Source organism: Gnatocerus cornutus, chromosome 8 (assembly GCF_029298725.1).
Source record: "Gnatocerus cornutus isolate USDA-ARS CGAHR chromosome 8, icGnaCorn1.1, whole genome shotgun sequence".
NCBI classification, from domain to species: Eukaryota; Metazoa; Arthropoda; class Insecta; order Coleoptera; family Tenebrionidae; genus Gnatocerus; species Gnatocerus cornutus.
The window spans coordinates 1,133,696-1,141,780 of NC_142240.1; the positions used below are offsets into that span (position 1 = coordinate 1,133,696).

The window sequence follows — 8,085 nt, forward strand, 5'->3', positions numbered from 1 at the left end:
GCGCGTGTCAGCTTTCCATTTCTGAAAAGGACAGTTGTTGATTTTTCTGGGTTTGAAGAAATTCGCCACTTTGAGGCTCATTCCTGGATGTTGTCAAGGATGTTCTGGGCGTCATTTGCCGCTCTCAAAGAGGTGGTGTTTCCGGCCCAAAGTGCTGTGTCATCCGCGAATTGAAACGTTCTTATTGTTTCGTTGTTTACTGCCGGGAAATCGTGGCAGTAAATTAAGTAAAGGAGTGGCGAGATGACTGAACCTTGGGGAACTCCCGCTTCGATTTCGATCGGTTCTGAGAGTTCTTTTCCGACTTTGATTTTGACGGTCCTGTTCGTCAGAAATGAGTCGATGAGGCCTGTGAATCTGTCTGAGAACTTGAGACTCTTGAGTTTCTGAATCATTCCGGCGTGCCAAACTCGGTCAAATGCCTTCTCAATGTCTAAAAAGACACCAACAACGCACTGTCCCGAGTTCAGGTACCTGGTGATGTCAGTCTACAAAGCTACGAGAGGATCGGTGATTTGTCCTTGTCGGAAATGATGATGTCATTTCCGATTTTCAGGTGGCTGCGTGTTCTTGTTTTCTGTCCGGTCAAGACTTTGAATTTGTGCCAGAAACTGGCGCCGTTGCGGAAGTCGAGTTCTGAGCATGCTTGAATCCATTGGTTCTCACGATGTTTGTTGATTTTGATTCTTATCTTAGCGTTTAATCGATTCCATTCTGTTTTGATGTCCGGATTCTCTGTAGACTCGGCGCTTTTGTCGGATCAATGAAACGATATCAGGCGGGAGGGGCTTTCGATTAGGATTTATTATTTTCTCGGGAGTCGAGTCAAGGACGCTAGGTTGGATGAGTTGGGTAAGGTCAGCGACTTGTTTGTCGATGACGTCAGGCGATCGAGTTGCGAGAATTCTCGGCAGCCGCTCGATGCAGGTGGCTGAAAACTGGTTCCAATTTGTTTGCTTAAAATCTCGGATTTTAACCAACGTTGGAATTGGGCATGAAAACGAAATGTAGATGGCGCTGTAAAATTCCAATATGAATGACGGTTGCGAGATAAATGTTTGTTTACAACCGGCGTGTTAACATAATCTTATAGTTTTCATTGTTTTAAGTGCTTTAAGCAGTGCATTATTAATCAAAATAATGAATGCAAATAAAAAACGCTCTAAAAAGCAATATGTACTGTTGTGTGCCGCAGTGTAAAACATACTATTCAGATAATGTATCGTTTCACAAATTTCCAAATCCCGATAATAAAATACTACGATTGAAGTGGATTCATGCGTTGAAAATGGGAAAAGCAGTATCACCATACATGCGAGTATGCAGCAAACATTTTCAAGATCAAGATTTTTTCTTTAATCGACGTAAGTTGGTTTAAATTAATCTAACCTAACTTTAACCCATAAATAATAATGATTACAGGCCATGTAAATAAAAATTACCGACTAAAAGCAAATGTTGTGCCTTCACAAAATCTTCCAAAGGGTTTGCATGACAAAGAAGTAAACGAAGAAAAGTCTTTGCAAAGACAACAAAGAATTGCAAATCGACACAAATCAATGTAAGCATAGGTTTTAGGTGAAACTGCTTTATTATTATTTTTTCAATGCAGAGATGCGAGTAGGAATGTCGTGCAAATCGTAGAGGATACACCACTTGTTGAGAGGTAGTTAAAAAGTAAAGTCAAATAGTTTTGTTTCTAACCTATATTTTCATTTTAGTGTTAACACTACTGAATTGGACGCTGCAGAGGCGTTAATTTTTTTGGGACATTCAAATCCCATCAGTTTTTCAAACACAGAAGCTAAACAATTTGAAGACAAATGTATTCAAGTAAATACATGTGAAGAGTTGAAAGACTTTGATCTGTCTGACATTATAAATACGGATTATAAACTACGAATTTTGACGGGAGTTCAAAATTTTGCTTTGTTAAATGTTTTTGTGAATGCGTTAATGCCAACATTGCATATGAAGTCAAAATTATGTATGAAAAAAATTGTGTTACTCTCTTTAATGCGCCTCATGTTAGATATACCACTTACATGTTTAAGTATTTTGTTTGGTGTCAGCCACACAACAGCTCAAAGCTATTTTCAGCATGTTATAAAAAATTTAGCATTTTTATTGAAAAGTTTCATCCGGTTTCCTACTATAGAAGAAATTCAATGTAATATGCCACTTTGTTTTAAAAACTTCCCAAATACAAGAATTGTTCTTGATTGTACGGAAATTGTTGAAAAATGTAAGTGCCTAAAATGTAGGATTAGAATGTATTCATTTTACAAAAGTAAACATACTGTAAAATTTTTAATAGGTGTAGCCCCGTCTGGAACTGTAACGTTTTTAAGCAAACCATATGGTGGTAGGGCTTCGGACAAAGCCATATTCAATAAGGAAAATATAATGTCAGCAATTAATAAGAATTGCTGCGACTAAGAGGATAACTACCTTTGTACGTTGCATCGGGTTTTCGCAAGTGGCTTAGCTAGCACTTCAAAACGGAGGACTAGCAAAGTCAGCTTGCGGAAACGAGGTGACATGGGCAACGTACAAGGGGTAGTTAGCCAGTAGTAGTAGAGTTAGCCAGTGGTAGAAGTGGTAGTGACTACAGAGCTGGTAGTTGGTGGTCGTTGTGATTATTAAGTGGATTGTGGTCGCGTGGGACAATGTCTACCCCTATATTGTAAGTACGTAGTTTTAAGTTTATTAGATTAGTATCAATGTAGTTAGTAGGAATTAGAAATAAACAATAAATACTCCCATAACCGTGTCGTCATTGAAAGACCCCGTCACAGACGTGACAAAATTTTCTGCAGGTGATGCTATAATGGTCGACAAAGGATTCTTAATCGACAATGAATGTGCTAAAAAAGGCATTGAACTTATTCGTCCGCCTTTTTTAAAGAAAGAAAAACAATTAACAAAGGCGCAAGCCCAAAACACCGCAGAAATAGCTAGAGCCCGAGTACACGTAGAACGCGCCATACAAAGAATAAAAACGTTTAAAGTCTGTCGAAATATACTGCCATTTAAATTATTGAAGAATATTAATGATATTGTTATTATTATTGTTGCTTTAACAAACTTGTCAAGTCCAATTTTATCTACGGATAAATTTTAATCTTATAATACTCCCTCTGTTCAGAAAGGGGGAGTAAATCATGCTCAAATTTAAACTAAATCCATGTTGTATATGTAATCAATGCCATGACCTCATGAGGCTGTAAACGATAAATTGTACTGTTTTGAGAATTTAATAAAAAACTTAAAGTTGTGATATTTATTTATTTCATTGTAGGTTTACATAATACATGTAACATTTTCTCAAAAAATATTGAATTTAGTTTCTTCACTAGATTTTGACAAAACATTTCATCTCGATCTACATTCAGAAGATGAAATGTTTTGTCAAAACTACTATATATAACAAAATCACAACCTTCTAGATTTAACACTACCATAGAAAGTTGCACTTGGGCCATATAACTGTGCTTTCTGTTTAGTTGCCAACCTTCTCCTTTCAATTCCAAACAATCCATGGTGGGAAGACACTCTAAAATCGTTTTCGTCGAACCTAACAAAATAATTTTAACAAAGAAGGCTTGTACAGTACGTTGACTTACCGATAACCAGGCACTTTATTTCTAATAATCGAATTGGTTGTCCATGTACGAGTACAGGAGTATCAGGAGAAACAGCCAACCAAGGATTATGTTTGGAGACTACCAACCCACACTCAATGACCACCTCATTGCTTGGGAGGCAAGTCTTGTAAGCTTCACGGGCAAATTTTTCTTGCTCATTGCCGTATCGTGTAGCAAAGTTTCCTGTAAACGACTTTGGATAAAAATACTTCCTAGATTTCATGTCCCATTCTTCTTTGGCGTACGTAAATAAATTGTAACACCTTGAGCCTACAACCCCATATTCTTATTTACAAACAAAAACATAAGTAAATATTTAGCTACAAACCAGTTATTCTAAATTGGCGTTCTTTGTGCCAAATTGCTTTGCTCAGGCAAGTTTGTTTACAAACTTCGAAGGTGTCACAGGGATACAATTTGTTGAACGTATCAAAACAACATTCTTTCAAATTTAAATTAGACTGGGACACCCATTCGGTTAATTTGCTTCGCTCGGCATTATGGCAAATAGATCTGATCAAGTCATCCCTGCAAAAAAAAAACACAGCAGCAAAAACTTTTAAATAAAAAAGTGTTTATATCATAATCAATTGCTAAGGCGTGATGATGCCGTTTATAAAAATTATTTGATACAACCTGGCTTGGTGTTTAGCAATGTCAACTGTCCCCTTGGCAAGCAATGCAGCTCCTGAATGTGGAACAGCTTTAACAAAATATAATTATTGATTTTAATTTTTAAGATCTACATATATACCTTCAAAACACTTTTGTTGAAACTCGTCCAGAGACGATTCTGTCATTTCACATTGAGCGGTAGCTTTTGGGACATGACAGAATTCGTCTAGTGGAACGAGTTCAACGAGCTCTTCCCTCTTTCTTTTGCCCCAAACCTGGGGCAGGTCAGTACAACTTAAGGTGTCAAGATTCACAGCACTGAAAAAATAATGCAATAGTTGATAATTTTAAAATAAATCAACTTACTTTTAAACATATAGCAAAGTGGCAACAATATGTTTACACTTTGCCCCAGCTCCTGCCTTGCAGCTGCAGTAGCACGTCCACTGTTTGTAATCTGGTAGAACATATTATGTATTTGTTATAAATGTAGTTTTTGCGATTTTTTATTCACCTGAGTAATCGCCAAATCGAATTTCAATTTTATGGGGCACAGCACTGATTTTTGAGGTTAAACATCGCGCATGAACGTTTTGCCCCACAAAATTGCAGTTCCCAATGAAACCGGCTAAATAAAGTTTTTCGCCTTCTTCTAGGGGTCGTGTTTTGGTAACACCAACTTGTCCATCACTCACGTAACTACAAATATTACTAATCGAAATCAACATACTTATACCTAGTTATTTACAAAAAACAAACGAAATAGTCACAAATACACAACAACTAAACACTACAATAATCCTATTCTACAGTTCAACACAAAAATAGCCATAAACAGTCACTACATACACTTTATAACCACGTTCAAACTATCCACCACTATCCACTTATTTCTCAAATGTAGTTTAGAAAATTTTCCGCAACGCGGCGCCACTATATCTCGTTCTGCCGAATTGCGGTTGAAGTTGTATCTAAATTAATTTCGGTGATTATTGGGACGTGATCAGAGATGACCGTGGTGCCGATGATCGCTTCCTCGCTGCATCTGTAAGAAATTGAGTCATGCACCAGAATGTGATCGATGATGGAAGCCCCATTGTTGCTGAGAAAAGTCGGCTGACTGTTCCGAATGCGACAGTTGGGGAGACTCTGTGTTGCGTTGAGGAGGATGCGACCAAAGCGCCCCATTCACTAAGCGTTTTGTATGAGCGACATGTTTGTACATACGTGTATGTCATACAAGTTTTGATCCTACACCCTAGGATTTAATAACATACATGTATGTCGCAAACATGTTGATTCATACATAACGTTGAGTGTGTGATCGATACATGTTTTTCCATTTCACAGACAAGTCTGCACATACAGGATCTCAACAAGACAAAAAATATAGTCCCTACACGATACAAACATGTGTGACGATCTGGATGTCAAGAGTACTTGTGCCGCTATTGTAATTGTCAAATTATTATGTGGAAAAAAGCACAAACATTTTTCTAAAGATTATAAACACTATTTGAAGATGTCAAGAAACAATTTTACAGTGCTATATAAACAAAAAGTTTGACTATATATTAAAAAAAGAAAAAAATGTCAAAATTATCTGAGAATATTTACTGCAAAACGCCTATCAATAACCATAATAAGATCTTTCTTCAAAATCATACAAATTTCACGACTTTTTTTTTAGTTTTTCTTTACGCATACCGCAAAATATCAAACACGTTTAGCGCCCCATTCACTAAGCGTTTTGTATGAGCGACATGCATGTACATACATGTATGTCATACAAGTTTTGATCCTACACTCTAGGATTTGATAGCATACAAGTATTTCTCAAACATGTTGCTACATACATAACGTTGAATGTGTGATCGATACATGTTTTTCCATTTCACAGACAAGTTTGCACATACAGAATTTCAACAAGATAAAAAATATAGTCCCTACACGATACAAACATGTGTGACGATCTGGATGTCGAAAGTACTTGTGCCGCTATTGTAATTGTCAAATTATTATATGGAAAAAAGCACAAAAATTTTTCTAAAGATTATAAACACTATTTGATAATGTCAAGAAACAATTGTACAGTGCTATATAAACAAAAAGTTTGACTATATATTAAAAAAAGAAAAAAATATCAAAATTATCTGAGAATATTTACTGCAAAACGCTTATAAATAACCATAGTAAGATCTTTCTTCAAAATCATACAAATTTCACGACTTTTTTTTAAGTTTTTCTTTACGCATACCGCAAAATATCAAACACGTTTGACATACTCACATTTGTATGCGCATACAGTGTTCACAGACAAAACTTGCTCACACACAGTCATTTTACTAAGTTTTGTATGCGCAAACAGTGTGCCATCATACAAAAGTTGATCTGTGTGTGACCAATTCTTGTATGTCATACTTGTTTCCGGAAGTAGAAATGACGAACATGTTTGGACCGTGTGTGGCCTTCTCGAACTTCTATGACATACATGCATGTACAAACATGTCGCTCATACAAAACGCATGGTGAGTGGGGCGCTTTTGACATACTCACATTTGTATGCGCATACAGTGATCACAGACAAAACTTGCTCACACACAGTCATTTTACTAAGTTTTGCATGCGCAAACAGTGTGCCATCATACAAAAGTTGATCTGTGTGTGACCAATTCTTGTATGTCATACTTGTTTCCGGAAGTAGAAATGACAAACATGTTTGGACCGTGTGTGGCTCTCTCGAACTTCTATGACATACATGTATGTACAAACATGTCGCTCATACAAAACGCATCGTGAGCGGGGCGCTTTAGAGTTGGTGTATGAGTCACTGAAATCTTCGTGACGCGCATTGAAGTCACCTAAAATGATTGCGTTTGGAAAAGAAGCGACAAAAGTTAAAAAGTTGAGACTTAAGGTGATATCAAACAAATTTCAGTATAGGACAAATCCAATGTATTTTTCCAAACACGATTACTCGAAAACTATTTGAGTAAATTGCTTTCTGTTTTTTGCATATGAATCTGTTCAACGTGCACTATGTTGAATGCTATATATAATTTTTGTAAAATGATTCTTTAATGACTTTTTGATTAATTAAATACGAAAACTTGGCTGAAAGCAAAATAATTTTTAGCATTTCACATGCGTAGTCTAATTTTACGTAATTTCGATCCAACAGATTTTTTTTTAAAGTTAATAGTTTTTGAGAAATCGTGTTTGGAAAATTTCATATTCGAAGCATGTTATCCTTGTCTAGCAGTGACATCTCTTTTCTCTGTACCAGAGAGGTCTGTCTGGTAGGTAGAAATGCGGGTGCCATAAATCAATTTTGTAGCCGAAGGGATAGTTTACAACTGAAACTTTTCCATAAACACACAAAATCTTAAATTTGCCTGAAACAAGATTTTTCTTTTATATTCAAACTGAACGTAGCTTTGAGAATAATCATTTCAAAAATTTTGAACTTTATATCTGATGAATTAAGATTTTAAATTGTTTTAGAATAGTTTAGGTGATAAATATTTGCCTTCATCTTTATTTTTTAAGGAGATCTCGAACAAATTTCAATATAAGGCAAATTCAATGTATTTTTCCAAACACGATTACTCGAAAACTACTTGAGTAAATTGGTTTCTGTTTTTTGTATATGAATCTGTTCAACGTGCACTATGTTAAATGCTGTATACAATTTTTGTAAAGTGAATATTTAATGACTTTTTGATTAATTAAATACGAAAACTTGACTGAAAGCGAAATAATTTTTAGCATTTCACATGCGTAGACTTTTCAAAATTCACACATACGTATTTTGAGAACAACC

General features: G+C 35.8%; 2 pseudogenes; one reads left to right on the plus strand and one right to left on the minus strand.

Moving 5' to 3' along the window:
• Positions 1-1,144: 1,144 nt before the first annotated feature.
• LOC148169330 (uncharacterized) lies at positions 1,145-3,124 on the plus strand (annotated as a pseudogene).
• A 996-nt stretch (positions 3,125-4,120) lies between these two features.
• LOC148169331 (uncharacterized) lies at positions 4,121-4,990 on the minus strand (annotated as a pseudogene).
• Positions 4,991-8,085: the final 3,095 nt, after the last annotated feature.